Source organism: Amblyraja radiata, chromosome 4 (assembly GCF_010909765.2).
Source record: "Amblyraja radiata isolate CabotCenter1 chromosome 4, sAmbRad1.1.pri, whole genome shotgun sequence".
Taxonomy (NCBI): Eukaryota; Metazoa; Chordata; class Chondrichthyes; order Rajiformes; family Rajidae; genus Amblyraja; species Amblyraja radiata.
This window is the reverse complement of record NC_045959.1, coordinates 73,266,717-73,283,252: the sequence shown is the minus strand read 5'-3', so window position 1 is coordinate 73,283,252 and position 16,536 is coordinate 73,266,717. Positions and strand designations below refer to the sequence as shown.

The window sequence follows — 16,536 nt, the reverse complement described above, 5'->3', positions numbered from 1 at the left end:
AAACAGACTAAACTGGCTTCTCTAATGGCAGGAACCTCAGGAAGAAATTAGATCCATTTACTTGGCACTTCAGGCGACAGATGGCTTTACATGTTTTAGACTTGTTTTTGCACTTATGTCATTAGCTTCACCACTATTGTTGTGTTGCAGTTGGAGATGTTCTTCAAGCCTCTTCCTGTCATTAACTTCTCTTTTTGTCAACCGCAATGCAGGATTGAATGTGGCAGGACTGCAGAGAATTGTCCTAGTCTCTTGAATGAGGGATTGTTCAACTCTATCTATTTGAATCTTCTCTTTCTGTTTAGCATTCATGTAAGCAAGCAAGCAAGTTTATTTATATAGCATATTTCAGCAACAAGGCAATGCAAAGTGCGTTACACAAAGCATTAAAGAGCAATCAAAAGCAATTAAAAACAGTCATTAAGAAGAATAGAAAATACAAACAAGCTAAAATAGAATAAGACAAGTATAAAATACAAGAAAAAAGTTGCAGTGCAGTGTAAGAAATTAATAATTATTTAATTTAATTAAAGGATGCGTCAAACTGAAAAGTCTTCAGCCTTGATTTAAAAACTGAGAGTTTGAGCGGACCTTCATTTTTCTGGAATTTTGTTCCATATATGTGGTGCATAAAAACTAAACGCTGCTTCTCCATGTTTAGTTGTGACTCTGGGGACAGAAAGCAGACCTGTCCCAGACGACCTCAGAGGTCTGGATGGTTTATAATGTAGCAGAAGATCAGAAATGTATTTTGGCCCGAGACCATTCAGTGTTTTATAAACCAACAGTAATAATTTGAAATAAATTATTTGACAGACTGGAAGCCAGTGTAAAGACCTCAAAACTGGAGTGATATGATCCACTTTCTTGGTCTTAGAGAGCAGCAGCGTTCTGAATCAGATACAGCTGTATAATCGATTTTTTAGGGAGACCTGTGAAGACAACATTACAGTAGTCTGCTGAAGATAAATGCATGGACAAGTTTTTCCAAATCCTGCTGAACCACAAGTCCTTTAACCCTTGATATATTCTTAAGGTGATAGTAGGCTAACTATGTCATTGTCTTAAAGTGGCTGTTGAAGTTCAGGTCTGCGTCCATGACTACACCAAGAGTTCTGGCTTTGTCTGTGGTTTTTAACATTGCCGACTGAAGCTGAGCACTGACTTTTAATCGTTCATCTTTGGCTCCAAAAACAACTACCTTAGTTTTAAGTTTCGTTTAATTGAAGTTTTGGCAGATCCAATTATTGATTTGTTCAATGCACTTACTCGGGATTCGTATTGGACCATAGTCTCCTGGTGATATGTAAATTTGTATGTTGTCTGCATAATTATGGTAACTTATTTTGTTGTTTTCCATAATCTGAGCCAGTGGGAGCATGTAGATGTTAAACAGAAGAGGCCCCAGAATGAAGCCCTGGGGAACTCCACGTCATATTTGTCCGCTCGGATGTGTAATTACCTATAGGCACAAAGTAGTCCCTGTTCTTTAAGTAGGATTCAAACCAGTTTAAAACTGTGCCAGAAAGTCCAACCCAGTTTTCCAATCGGTCTAGTAATATGGTGTGGTGATCGACCGTGTCAAATGCAGCACTGAGATCCAGTAATACTAAAACTTAAATTTTGCCACTGTCTGTATTTAAGTGGATGTTATTGAAGACCTTAACAAGAGCAGTCTCAGTGCTGTGGTGTGGTTGAAAACCTGACTGGAAAGTTCTTTGCTGTGTAGTTCTTTGCTATGACATTGTCAGGTTTGGATCAGAAGGTGCTACCCAGGTACAATGTTCTGGTTCTGCACTCTTTGCAGTTATTGTGGGAAATGATAATGTACTTAGGATTGCCTCAGCAAACATAATGGCTGACTATGGCTGCATTATTTCAGACAAATGCTACAATTATGTATTTGATCAGCTGATACACTGTGTTGAACAAACTAAGATATCTATAAGCGAACCTCTGAATGGTTGTAGAACAGATCATAGAACAGTACAGTATAGGACAGGCTATTTGGCCTATAACATTTGTACTGAACATGATGCCAAAACCAACTCTTATGTAATCCATATCCCTCCATTCCGTACATGTCCATGATCCTATCCAAAAGTCTCTTCAATGACCACTATCGTATCAGCCTTCACCAATGACTCTGGCAGCACTTTCCAGAACCTCATCAACATCTGTTGAAATAACCTGCTCCGCACATCTATCTATACTATTACTAAAACTCTCATCTTGACTACTTCCGGTCTGCGTTGTAATTAAATTTGCGCAAAAACGATCACCCATAGCGCTACGATTTTTCACCACCTTACTCACCATTCTCCTCTGCTGCAAGTTAAATAAGTTTTGTTCCGATCGGTGAAATAGTACATAAGTTATGAAGATTTAAAAATCGTAAAAACCGCCCCTTCCGGAACCCGCTGTCAATAACGTGGCGAGGAGAATAAAAAGCTGAAGGGGCGCAGTGTGTTGAGCAGCTAGCGGAGAGTCAGCGGAGAGTCAGGGGCTCGCAGAGAGTCAGCGGCTCGCGGGGAGACAGCGGCTTGCGGGCTGCTTCTGTAGCAACCAGCACGACCAGCTGGAAGCTGCTGAGTTGAACTGGAAGCCTCTGAGTGAAGCCGGAGTGGGACCGGGATCTACAGCGTGAGGCTGGAAGCTGAAGGTGCGGGGTGAGCAGAGTGCGAGCCCCCACCCCCCCCCCCCCCCACCCCACACCCTCCTCCAATGGGTCCCACTTAGTCTAGTACATAACTAAAACTCTGATCTTGTGCTCTTCCGGTTTGCGGGGTTTTTCTATTTGCACTAAACTGGTGCACGAGAGCACTGCAATTTTTATCCCCCTTACTCACCATTCTCTTGTGCTGCGATTGCAACAAGTTTAGTTCCGATCGATGGTATATTGTAAAAGTTATCGAGGTTTATAAACCGTAAAAACCGCACATGTGCAGATTGTTGTATTCGTCGCTACGCACATTGGTCTCTCCTGTCACTCAGGAAGGGGCATTGCCGGGACTCCTGGTACCATCGCCGCACTGATTGACCGCGTCCGTTGTCAATCGGCTGAAGGTCACCATGGTGAAGGGGTGGCGCCACACTCATCACGCCCCCGGCACAGTGAGCCGGCTCCGTCGAGGCCCAGGTCCACGAGCGCTTCGACCGCCTACAGCCAGGGCTGGGCCAGGCTGGTGCTGGGCCAGGGAATGGGAGGAGGATGATGGAAATGAGGAGGAGGGAGATGGGGTGGTAGAGGGAGATGGGGGGGGGCAGCGCCAGCGCCAAGCCCCGCTGTCTACCTGTTGGCGAGGGACGTTGTGGGTCCCGGGACGGGCTGTGCTTCAACGGCTCCTGCCCACGGGCGCCGAAACCAGTAGGGGCCCTAACGCACCGCAGCGTTACACGGAGAGAGGAAGCGCCGCAGCCCAGCCCACAGCACGCGGGGGGGGGGAGAGAAGACGGATGGAGGGGGGAATATTTTGTTGGGAAAAGGGGTTGCGTTGGGGGACCAGGCCTCCCGTGTGACAGGGACCCAACAGGTCCCACTTAGCCTAGTCTTCTTTAAAAATGTCCCTCTCATCTTAAAGCTGAGCCCGCTAATACTTCATATTTCCATCATAGGAAATAGGTTTTGACTGTCGTCAATGTGACTGTCTATTCTATCTATACCTCTCATTATGTTATATATTTCAATCAGGTCTTCCCTCAACCTCCGGCATTCCAGAGAAAACAATATGTCTGTCCAATCTCTCCCTGTAGCTAATACACAATAATTCAGGCATCATTCTGGTGCTTCCTCTGTACCTTTTGCAGCTCCTCTGCACCCTTTCCAAAGATTCCACATCCTTCCTTAATGGGTCAACCAGAACTGCGCACAATATTCTAAATGTGGCCCAAACAATGTCCTATAACACTGCATCATGACTTCCTGACAATTATAGTCAATGCCTCAACCAATGAAGGCAAGCATGTCATGTGCCTTCTTTACCACTCCACTTACAGGGAGTTATGGACTTAGATCCCAAGATCCCTGTATGTTATTGTTGTTAAGGGTCTTGCTATGAATTGTGTATGTCCCCCTTACAGGCAACCTCCCAGAGTGCAACTCTTCGAGCACAGATTAAACACCATCGGCGATTTCTGCACCATTTCTGTAGCTGATCTATATCCCGCTGTATACTTTGCCAGCTTCCTCACAATTCACAATACCAACAATCTCGGTGTCATCTACAAACTTACTAATCGACCCGTCTGTTTACATCCATCTTATTTATGTATATTTCATAAATAACATAGATCCCTGCAGAATCTACCGAATATTGCCCCTTCCAACACAACCCTCAGTCTTCTATCAGTTAGGCAGTTCTGCATCCTTATGACCAACTCACTGTTACACCCATGCACCTTAATCTTCTGTATCAGCCTTATTAAAATCCATGTAGACAACATCCACCATCCTATGCTCATCCATCACCTTCGTCGTCTCCTGAAAAGCTTGATCAAGTTAGTAAGCATGACCTGTCATGTACAACGCCATGTTGAGTGTTCCTAATTAACCAAATGGGAGTAAATCCTATTCCAATAGATAATCTCCAATAGCTCCCAACCATTGACTTGAGGCTCGCTGGCCTATTATTGGAGGGGACCAGCATTCTGGCAGGCAGGTTTGCCACTGCAGGTGGGTTTAAACTAAATAGTGGGAGGGGAGGAGACAAAATGGAGATATCAGGATAGAGTTCAAGGGAAAGAGAGTATAAGAAAAGTTAAGACAGACTCCAGAATTAACGGGGCAGAAAGCTCAGGAAGGGATAGGAGAGTATGGCCAAGTGAAATAGGAATTGATGTGAAGGGTGAGGAGAGTAATGGATTAAAAGTATTATATATGAATGCACGAAGTATAAGAAATAAAGTGGATGAGCTTGAGGCTCAGTTAGAACTTGGCAAGTATGATGTTGTGGGAATTACAGAGACATGGCTGCAAGAGAACCAGGGCTGGGAACTGAATATTCAAGGGTATACGTCCAATCGAAAAGACAGAGAGATGGGCAGAGGGGGTGGGGTAGCTCTGTTGGTGAGGAATGAAATTCAGTCCCTTGCGAGGGGTGACATAGAATCATGAGATGTAGAATCAGTATGGATAGACCCTAATGGGAGTTATCTACAGGCCCCCAAACAGAGGCCTGGATATAGGATGCAAGTTGGATCAAGAGTTTAAATTGGCATGTCACAAAGGTAATGCTACGGTTGTTATGGGAGATTTCAACATGCAGGTAGACTGGGAAAATCAGATTGGTGCTGGACCCCAAGAAAGGGAATTTGTGGAATGCCTCCTTGATGGATTCTTAGAGCAGTTTGTACTGGAGCCTACCAGTGAGAAGGCAATTCTGGATTTAGTGTTGTGTAATGAACCGGATTTGATAAGGGAACTCGAGATAAAGATGCCATTAGGAGGTAGTGACCATAATATGATAAGTTTTAATCTGCAATTTGAGAGGGAGAAGGAAAAATCAGCAGTGTCAGTAGTACAGTTGAACAAAGGGGAATATGGAACTATGAGGGAGGAGCTGGCGAAAGTTGACTGGAAAGAGACCCTAGCAGGGATGACAGTGGAACAACAATGGCAGGTATTTCCTGGAATAATACAGAAGGTGCAGGATCAGTTCCTTCCAAAGAGGAAGAAAGATTCCAAGGGGAGTAAGGGGCGACCTTGGCTGACAAGGGAAATCAAGGACAGTATACAAATAAAAGAGAAGAAGTATAACATAGCAAAGATGAGCGGGAAGCCAGAGGATTGCGGAACTTTTAAAGAGCAACAGAAGAAAACTAAAAAGGCAATAGATGAGAAAAGATGAGGTACGAAGGTAAGCTAGCCAAGAATATAAAGGAGGATAGTAAAATATTCTTTAGGTATGTGAAGAGGAAAAAAATTAGTTAAGACCAAAGTTGGACCATTGAAGACTGAAACAGGTGAATTTATTATGAGGAACAATGATATCGCAGATGAGTTGAACAGGTACTTTGGATCCGTCTTCACTATGTAAGACACAAACAATCTCCCTGATGTACTAGTGGCCAGAGGATCTAGAGTGATGGAGGAACTAAGGAAATTCACATTAGGCAGGAAATGGTGTTGGGTAGACTGATGGGACTGATGGCTGATAAATCCCCAGGGCCTGATGGTCTGCACCTCAGGGTACTTAAGAAAGCGGCTATAAAAATCGTGGATGCATTGGTGAATATTTTCCAATGTTCTATAGATTCAGGATCAGTTCGTGTGAATTGGAGGGAAGCTAATGTTATCCCACTTTGGTCTCTCCGATGTTGAGCAGTTGACACCTAGAGCAGCGGATGCAATAGATAAGGTTGGAGGAGGTGCAGATGAACCTCTGCCTCACCTGGAAAGACTACTTCGGTACTTGAATGGAGTCGAGGGGGGAGGTAAAGCGACAGGTGTAGCATTTCCTGCGGTTACAAAGGAAAGTACCGGTGGAGGGGGTGGTTTGGTTGGGAAGGGACGAATTGACCAGGGAGTTACGGAGGGAGCGGCCTCTGCAGAAAGCCGAAAGGGGAGGAGATGGGAAGATGGGACTTTCCCTTGCAACCGCAGGAATTTAAAAAAAATATTTAAAAATATACTTTATTCGAGAAATAAATATATACAATACAGAAGTTAGGGATAGAATAAAACTAAAAGAAAAGATGTATAACACAGCAAAGATTAGCAGGAAGCCAGAGGATTGGGAAACTTTCATAGGACAACAGAAGAAAACAAAACGGGCAATATGGGCTGCAAAGATGACGTACGAGGGGAAGCTGGCCAGGAATATAAGGAAGGACAGTAAAAGCTTCTTTAGATATGTTAAGGGAAAAAGAGTCGCAAAGTCAAATGTGGGTCCCTTGAAGGCAGACACATGTGAAATTATTATGGGTAACAAAGAAATTGCAGAAGAGTTGAACAGGTACTTCAGATCTGTCTTCACCAAGGAAGACACAAACAATCTCCCAGATGTACTGGAGGACAGAGGATCTAAGGGGGTAGAGGAACTGAAAGTAATTTTCATTAGGCGAGAAATAGTATTGGGTAGGCTAAAGGGACTGATGGATGATAAATCCCTTGGGCCTGATGGTCTGCATCCCAGGGTCCTCAGGGAGGTGGCTCTAGAAATAGTGGATGCATTGGTGATCATTTTCCAATGTTCAATAGATTCAGGATCAGTTCCTGTGGATTGGAGGATAGCTAATGTTATCCCACTTTTCAATAAAGGAGCGAGAGAGAAAATGGGGAATTACAGACCAGTTAGCCTGACCGGTGGTGGGAAAGATGCTGGAGTCGACTATTAAAGAGGTAATAATGGGGCAATTGGATAGCAGTAAAAGGATTAGTCCAAGTCAACATGGATCTATGAAAGGGAAATCATGCTTGACTAACCTTCTGGAATATTTTGAGGATGTGACAAGTAAAATGGAAGAAGGGGAGCCAGTGGATGTAGTGTATCTAGACTTTCAGAAAGCCTTTGATAAGTTCCCGCACGGGAGACTGGTGACTAAAATTAGAGCACATGGTATTGGGGGTAGGGGGTTGACATGGATAGAAAATTGGTTGGCAGACAGGAAGCAAAGAGTAGGAGTGAACGGGTCCTTTTCAGAATGGCAGGCAGTGGTGAGTGGAGTGCCGCAAGGCTCGGTGTTGGGGGCTCAACTGTTTACCATATATATTAATGATTTGGAAAAGGGAATTAGGAGCAACACTAGCAAGTTTGCGGATGACACAAAGCTGGGTGGCAGTTTGAACTGTGAAGAGGATGTTAGGATGTTGCAGGTGACCTGGACAGGTTGAGTGAGTGGGCAGATGTGTTGCAGATGCTGTACAATATAGATAAATGTGAGGTTATCCACTTTGGCGGCAAAAACAAGGGGGCAGATTATTATCTCAATTGGGTTAGGTTAGGTTAGGTAAGGGGGAGGTGCAGCGAGACCTGGGTGTCCTTGTACACCAGTCACTGAAAGTTGCAGGCACAGCAGGCAGTGAAGAAAGCTAATGGAATATTGGCCTTCATAACAAGAGGATTTCAGTACATGAGTAAAGAGGTTCTTCTGCAGTTGTATAGGGCTCTGGTAAGACCACATCTGGAGTATTGTGTACAGTTTTGGTCTCCTAATTTGGGGAAGGACATCCTTGTGATTGAGGCAGTGCAGCGTAGGTTCACGAGATTGATTCCTGGGATGGCAGGACTGTCATATGAGGAAAGATTGAAAAGACTAGGCTTGTATTCACTGGAGTTTAGAAGGATGAGGTGGATCTTATAAAAACATATAACATTATAAAAGGACTGGACAAGCTAGATGCAGGAAAAATGTTCCCAATGTTGGGCGAGTCCAGAACCAGGGGCCACAGTCTTAGAATAAAGGTGAGGCCATTTAAGACTGAGGTGAGAAAAAAACTTTTTCACCCAGAGAGTTGTGAATTTGTGGAATTCCGTGCCACAGAACGCAGTGGAGGCCAAATCACTGGATGGATATAAGAGAAAGTTAGATAGAGCTCTAGGGGCTAGTGGAATCAAGGGATATGGGGAGAAGGCAGGCACGGGTTATTGATTGGGGACGATCAGCCATGAGCACAATGAATGGCGGTGCTTGCTCGAAGGGCCGAATGGACTCCTCCTGCACCTATTTTCTATGGTTCTATGTTTCTATGACATGATCCATACAAAACTCCATCCGACATTCTCGGAGGCTATACATGCATTCAATACGGTTTCACCAAACCACAATTGTACCCCACACCCTTGCCACTCATGTGGCCTACTGGCGTGGAATCCCTTCCCTTATTTTGAGGGGCATCTCCACCACACCCAGCCCCCCATGTTCAGCAGCGGAAGGAACCTAGACTCCCCCACCGAGCCTTGGCGTTGGCTGCACCGAGTTTCAGTGCGTCCCTCAGCACGTACTCCTGCAGCCTGCAGCGGGCCAGTCGGCAACATTCCCCGATGGACATCTCGCTCTGCTGGGTGGTGAACAACGCTCGGGCAGACCAAAGAGCGTCTTTCACCGAGTTGCTGACCTTCCAGCAGCACTCGATGTCAGTCTCTGAATGCGTCCCTGGGAACAGTCTGTAAATCACAGAGTCCTCTGTGACGGAGCTGTTCCGAATAAATAGTGACAGGGACCCCTGCAGACCTCTCCAGACTGCCTTTGCAAATCCACGCTCTGCGAAGAGGTGGACAACTGTCTCCATTCCATAGCAGCTGTCCCAAGGACATCGTGCGCTGGTAGTGAGGTTCCGACGGTGCAGGAAGGATCTGACTGGGAGGGCTCCCCTCACCGCCAGCCAAGCCAGGTCTTGGTGCTTGTTGGTGAGTTCTGGCGATGAGTCATTTTGCCAGACAGGCTGGGCAGTCTGCTCTGGGAACCACGCCACAGGATCCATGGAGTCCTTCCCCTGCAGTGCCTGCAGGTCGTTCCGTGCTGACCACTGCTTGATGGATTTGGTCCGGTGTGGACCCGGAAGAACCTTTCCACGATCGACAGATGGGGCGGCAATGTCCAGCTAACTGGCACATTTCATGGCATCTGTGCCAGGCCCATCCTTCACAACACCGGGGACAGGTAGTACCTCAGCAGGTAGTGACACTTGGTGCCCACGTGCCTTGCCTTTACTCTCCGCCTGATGCAGCCACACACGAAGGTGGCCATCAGGGTGAGGGTGACGTTGGGCACGCTTTTACCCCCGTTGTCTGCCGACTTGTACATTGTGGCCCGTTGAACCCGGTCCATCCTCGACCCCCAGATGAACTGCAAGATGGCACAGGTGATCCCTGTGGCGTAGGAGGGAGGGACAGGCCACACTTGCGCCAAGTACAGCAGCCCCGAGAGCACCTCACACCTGATGACCAAATTTTTTGCCGTTATGTAGAGGGAGCATTGCTTCCACAGCTCCAGTTTCTTCCCCACCTTGGCTATCCGCTCCAGCCAATTCTTGTCGCACGCCTCAATTCCCCTGAACCAGATCCCCAGCACCTTCAAGAAGTCAGGCTTGATGGTGAATGGGACGGAAGATCGGTCGGGCCAGTTGCCAAAGAGCATGGCCTCGCTCTTCCTGCGGTTCACCCTGGCTCCCGTGGCCGACTCAAACTGATCGCAGATGCTGGTCAACCTGCGGACCGACACTGGATCCGAGCAGAAGACGGCGACATCGTCCATGTACAGGGAGGTTTTGACCTGAGTGCCCCCACTGCCTGGCTATGTCACTCCTCTTATGCTCGCGTCTTTCCTGATGGACTCGGCAAAAGGTTCCGCCCGTTCGTAACAAGGCCAGAGTTGCCCTTGTCCTCACCTTCCACCCGATCAGCTGTCGCATAGAGCATATAATCCTCCAACATATTCATATAAGCCACCCCCTCCCCAGATACTTTTCCCTGCAAACGCAGGAGGTGCAACGCCTGTCCCTTTACCTCCTCCCTCAACTCCATCCAAGGACCCTGACAGTCTTTCAGGTGAGGCAGTAGTTCACTTGCACCTACTCCAACCTCATCTACGGTATCCGCTGTACCAGGTGTCAACTCCTGTACATTGGCGAGACCAAGTTCAGGCTCAACAATCGCTTCGCTGAACACCTCCGCTCAGTCCGCTTTAACCTACCTGATCTCCAAGTTGCTCAGCACTTTAATTCCCCCAATATTCCCAATCTGACTTTTCTGTCCTGGGCCTCCTTCATTGTCAGAGTGAGGTCCAGGTCAAATTGGAGGAACAGCACCTCATATTTTACTTGGGGAGCTTACACCTTAGCGGTATGAACATTGACTTCTCTAACTTCAAATAGCCCTTGCTTTCCCTCTCTCTACATGCTCTCCCCTTTCCCAGTTCTCCCACCAGTCTTACTGTCTCTGACTACATCTATCTCTGTCCAACCCACTCCCCTAACATCAGTCTAAAGAAGGGTCTCAGCCAGAAACATCACCCATTCCTTCTCTCCAGAGATGCTGCCTGCCCCGCTGAGTTACTCCAGCATTTTACGTCTATCTGCAATTCCTTCCCACAAATTGTACCCGCTTTGTATTGACAGGATAGACGGTATTACTGATCAATGAGTGTAAATAAATCATTTCTTATGTCATAATGGCATCTATCGAAGGACTGTCAAAATTTCTTACCTTCCGTTTGTATATTATTATTTGAAATTCCATTTTATATTATTATTTGGAATTCCAGCAAAATTTATCAGAGCGATGTCGACCGGAGTTGTAATCACTTCCTACTGCGATTTCCCCTTTGGCTCAGGGCCGGATTTACATATAAGCGAGACAAGCTTAAGCTTAGGGCCTCGAGATCTAGGGGGGCCTCGGCCCGCTCTACCAAGGTGCATAAAACTTTTGACATAGTGGTGTTGTTACAAAACCTACCATCAGTGCTTGGGTTTCCGGAGGCATTGATGGTGTGGTGGGGGGGGGGGGGGGGGGGGGGGGGTGGTGGCGGGAGTAAAATGCAGGTGAGGTTTATATTCGTTGTGGAAAGGACCTCCTACTCTTTGCCCGCCGACCCTCGCCACTCCACTGCCCTCCAGCAGTCCGCAGCCGTCGCCTTACCTGCAACCTGGACTCAGCACTGGGCCTGAAGTTTCCACGCTGCAGACTCCAACTCCCCTGGGTTAAACTGCGCTGGGTCCTAGTGCTAGTCCCCCTAACCCTGGTAACCTCAGTGGCTGTTCCACTGGGTCTCCCCCATTCCCCTCAAACCATGTGACCCCAGCTCTTCCCCACCCACTCTACAGTCCTCATACCCCCATACCCCCTGACCACCCCCCCCCCCCCCCCCCACAGGACATCGTCTCGGCCTCAGTCCACTCATGTGCCTTCCTCCGGCCCCAACCCCCATCCCTGCCGTGTGTTCACCATCCCCCCTGATCTCCCACTCTCAGATACCGAACAATCTGTCCTCAGCAGAGGCCTCACCTTTGTCCCCCTCCGTCCCTACATCAACGAGTTCCGCGCCCGCCGCGATTTGAAGCTCTTCTACCGTCGCCTCCGCCTCACACCGTTCTTCCATGCGAAGGAGTCCTCGCCCCCATTGATGATCCCTTTTCCCGCTCCAACAGACCCCCTCCTCTTGGACCCCCCTCATGGCCATTGGTACAATAAAATTTGGGGGTCACCATCCGACGTCGAAACAGGAGAAAATTCTCAGCGGCTTGGACTTCCGAATCGGCCACTTCCTACCGGAGATCGTGGCTCCCGAAGTCCACAGGCTGAGCTGGGCGGAGATTCACGCTGGCGGCCCTTGGCAAAGGGATCCCAGGGCTCCGCCATATTGAAATCAGCGCGGCCCGAGGCTGGGAGCTCCGTAAACCACAGCTCCATGTTAAAGCAGCAGGCCCAACACTCCAGAGCTTCAAACGGCGATCCAGGTAAGGCAGCGCCCGCTCCGCGATGAATCCAATATGTATTTAAAAAAACAACTGTTTAGTGACAACATACAGTAGGATCTAAAAGTGTCACACTGTCACTGTCGGGTACTCATGGTCCTCAGATGGAGTCACAGATGGAGCAGCAGGACACCAGATGCCTGTGGCAGGGCAGCCCCCCACCCTCAACCGGAAGTGCTGGCACCTCCCTAGCTGATGACCTGAACTCCTTCTACGCTCGTTTCGAGTCGGGCAACATCACCCCAGGCTTGCCGGCTATCGACAACACCGCCAGCGGGCTGGCTAACGAAGCTGAAGGGAGGTCCATCGCTGGGGATGTGCACACATTCTTGTTGTCCGAGCATGACATGAGGAGGGCTCTGACACGTGTGAACACGAGGAAAGCTTTAGGCCCAGATGGCATCTCGGGGCGAGTACTTAAGCTTTGTGCTACGCAGCTAGCTCCAGTGCTCACTACAACATTCAACCTCTCCCTGGCCAAGTCCGTGGTCCCTGCCTGCTTCAAAAGATCCATCATTGTACCTGTACCAAAAAATGCCTCCCCAGCTTGTCTGAATGACTACTCTGTCTGGTGGCCCTCATCTCGGTAGTCATGAAATGCTTTGAGAGGCTGGTCAAGAAACACATCTGCGCCTTCCTCCCTCGCAACATGGACCCGTTACAATTTGCATACCGTCCGAACAGATCCAAGGACGATGCGGTCTCCCAGGTTTTGCACACCGCTCTCTCTCACCTTGACAGCCAGAAGGGGGGCTACGTGAGGATGCTGTTCATAGACTTCAGTTCAGCCTTCAACACGATAGTCCCCATCTGCCTTGCTGAGAAGCTGCTGGAATTGGGGCTCAACACCCCCCTGTATGCCTGGGTCCTGGACTTTCTCACCGCCAGGCCCCAGGTAGTCAAGATGGGAGGAAATACATCAAAGTCCCTCACCCTTAGCACAGGATCCCCCCAGGGTTGTGTCCTCAGCCCCCTACTGTACTCCCTGTGCACACATGACTGTGTGGCTAGGTTCAGCTTTATAATCAAGTTTGCTGATGACACTGTGGTGGTGGGCCTGATCTCCGATAACGATGCGAAGGCCTACCGGGAGGAGGTGGCTGATCTGGTACTCTGGTGTCAAGACAACAGCCTCCGCTTGAATGTCAAAAAAACTAAGGAGCCGATTGTGGACTTTAGGAGGGCACTACAACCGAGGACGTACACATCGAGGGGATTTATCGCAGTCGCTGCCTCAAAAAGGCTGGCAGCATCATCAAAGACCCACACCATCCTGGCCACACACTCATCTCCCTGCTACCTTCAGGTAGAAGGTACAGGAGCCTGAAGACTGCAACAACCAAGTTCAGGAATAGCTACTTCCCCACAGCCATCAGGCTATTAAACCTGACTCGGACAAAACTCTGATTATTAATAACCACTTTCTGTTATTTGCACTTTATCAGTTTATTTATTCATGTGTGTATATATTTATATTATGGTATATGGACACACTTATCTGTTTTGTAGTAAATGCCTACTGTGTTCTGTGTGCTTAAGCAAAGCAAGAATTTCATTGTCCTATACAGGGACACATGACAATAAACTCACTTGAACTTGAACTTGAACCATTGAAGATAAATGGGGATACTGTGGATAGGGTGAGCTGCTTTAAATACCTAGGAGTCCACATCTCAGAGGACCTGACATGGACATCACACGCTGCCGCCATGGTGAGTAAGGCAGGGCAGCGCCTTTACCACCTCGGGCAATTGAGGAAAGTCAGAGTGTCTCTGAGGATCCTCCAGTGCTTCTACCCAGCGGCTGTAGAAAGTATCTTGTCCGGAAACATCACAATTTGGTTTGGGAACTGCTCAGCCCAGGACAAGAAGGCTCTGCAGAGAGTAGTGCGTTCGACCGAACGCACTATGGGAACTTCACTCGCCCCCCTGCAGGAACTATACATCAGAAGGTGCAAATCCAGGGCCAACAAGATCATGCGGGATCCCTTCCACCCCAGCAACAGACTGTTGCAGCTGCTACCGTCAGGAAAACGGCTCTGTTGCCATGCTGTGAGAACGGAGAGGATGAGAAGGAGCTTCTTCCCACAGGCCATTAGGACTGTAAACTCCTATCTCACTAGGGACAAACTTTACTGTACCATTTTACTGTTGTGTGGTGTCTTTTTAAAATTGCTGGTTTTTTTTCTCTTTTTTCCTCCCACAAATATGTAATATGTGAATATGTGATTCTGTTCCATTCTGTTTTGTAGTTTAATAGCTTAGGTCCTCTCTTCATCTAAATCCAGCCCTGCTTTGGCTACTTTAGGATTTGTTAAAACAACGATTAGGCGGGCAAAATCGGAATTAATTAAATCATCATCTTAATACAGGATCGGTCTGTAAATTGCAATATCGAACCAAGTTATAATTCCTGTTTTCCTTTAAGTTAAAGCAACACATTTGCGGTTCCAGGGACTGCTGGGGACGGGAAATAGTCGCTAATGACTTTCAGTGGGCTTCCCTCAGCCAGGCAGTGTCTCAGTGTAATGAACAGTCGGACATTGGATTGGATTTGAAAAAGAGCGCTAATCTTACTGCTTAATCTACTGCTAGTCGAAACTAAATTGAAACAAATCGTTGAGGACAATACAAAAATGAGAGATGGCGAGATATTATCAAAAAATAATAGATTATATTTGGGCGGCACAGCGCCGCAGCTGCTAGAGCTGCTGTCTCATAGTCTTTGGGACCCGTAAGTTGCCCCTGGTGTATAGGAAGTGGACGAGAACTTGGAATAACATAGAACTAATATGAACGACTCTGTGGGGCCTTCGTTTCCACGCTGTATCTTTCAATTCAATTTGGCTTTAAAACATCACACGCTCTTTGAATTCTTACAGTACTTTCTACGGAAGAGAATTCACTGTTCAAACTCAGCCGAAGTGAGTCACACAATGGTCAATGCTGTAATCATAATTTGCTAAAAATCTTTTGGCCATCTCACGCTTTACGATTTAAGCGGGTAATACACAGCTAATCACCTGCCATATTTATATTTACTTTCTAGCCCAAATTACCCATGAATGGCGAAATGAAATGCATTTAGAGAACTCGTTTAACTCATTAACAATAACAATGGTCTGCAGGTTTGTCGTGGCCATCTTCCCAGGCCGTTCACATTCGCGATGTTGACAGTTTTTTAAACAGTTGACGGAGTAACTCATGCGCGTCAGGCAGCATCTGTCGAATGGATGAACCGACGATGTTTCAGGTCGGGCCCAGTCAGACTGCAGAAGTCTTCAGGAATTGGAAGAAGGGTCCCGACCTGAAACGTCGCCTGTCGTTCCTTAATGCAGCCTTGTGTTTTACTCTCATATCCCAGTTTCTGCAGTTCTTTGTGTCGCCGGTGTACATTGAATTGGTGGATTTAACCACCAGACACGCGCGTTTCGCCGACTTGTAGATTTACTTTTGACCATAACAATTCATTTAAAGTGACTTTTACCGTGCGCGCTCCTAAGATCAGTGGTCAAATCAGTGAAAACAATGTCAGATACTTATAAAGTTTAAAAGATTTATCCGATCCTGTAAGTGTGTGTGGAAATAATAATCAGTAAAACAAACTCTTAAAATATCCCCTTTCTTTGATCATCGTTGCTGGCTTTAATCTGTCTTTTTACATATCTTTCATTTTTTTCTATGTACCTTTTCATATCTCTCGGTACCCTCTCCCCTGACTCTCAAGTCTGCAGAAAGGTTTCGACCCGAAACGCCATCAGAGACGCCACCCTTTCTCCAGAGATGCGGCCTGACCAGTTGAGTTACTCCAGCATTTTGTGTCTTATCTTGGAAAATTTGATCAATAGAACAAATAAATTCAAATAGTTCCAATTTGCTTGCAACGCATGTTTTATATAAAGGTAGCAAATCCTATGGGCCTTTGCTTGGTCATACCGTTGCGCTCCGCCTTATTTGCCGTGGCGAGAAAACGAAGACTTTCGGCGCTGCCTTTTTCTTTAACAACACACATGTAGGAAGGAACTGCAGATGCTAGTTTAAACCGAAGAAAATATACAAAAGAGCCGGTGTAAACATGTTAAAATCATTTAACACAGATCCCACGTTACAAATGCACGAGTCCTG

The 16,536-nt window shown here is 47.1% G+C and overlaps 1 long non-coding RNA gene across 1 annotated transcript; it reads right to left on the bottom strand.

Moving 5' to 3' along the window:
* Positions 1-327: 327 nt before the first annotated feature.
* On the bottom strand, positions 328-16,465 carry LOC116972263. The gene is made up of 3 exons (XR_004411751.1): positions 16,455-16,465; positions 11,630-11,633; positions 328-447 (listed from the first exon to the last, which is right to left on the bottom strand). It is a non-coding gene; the product is annotated as an uncharacterized LOC116972263 (long non-coding RNA).
* Between the last annotated feature and the right edge of the window lie 71 nt (positions 16,466-16,536).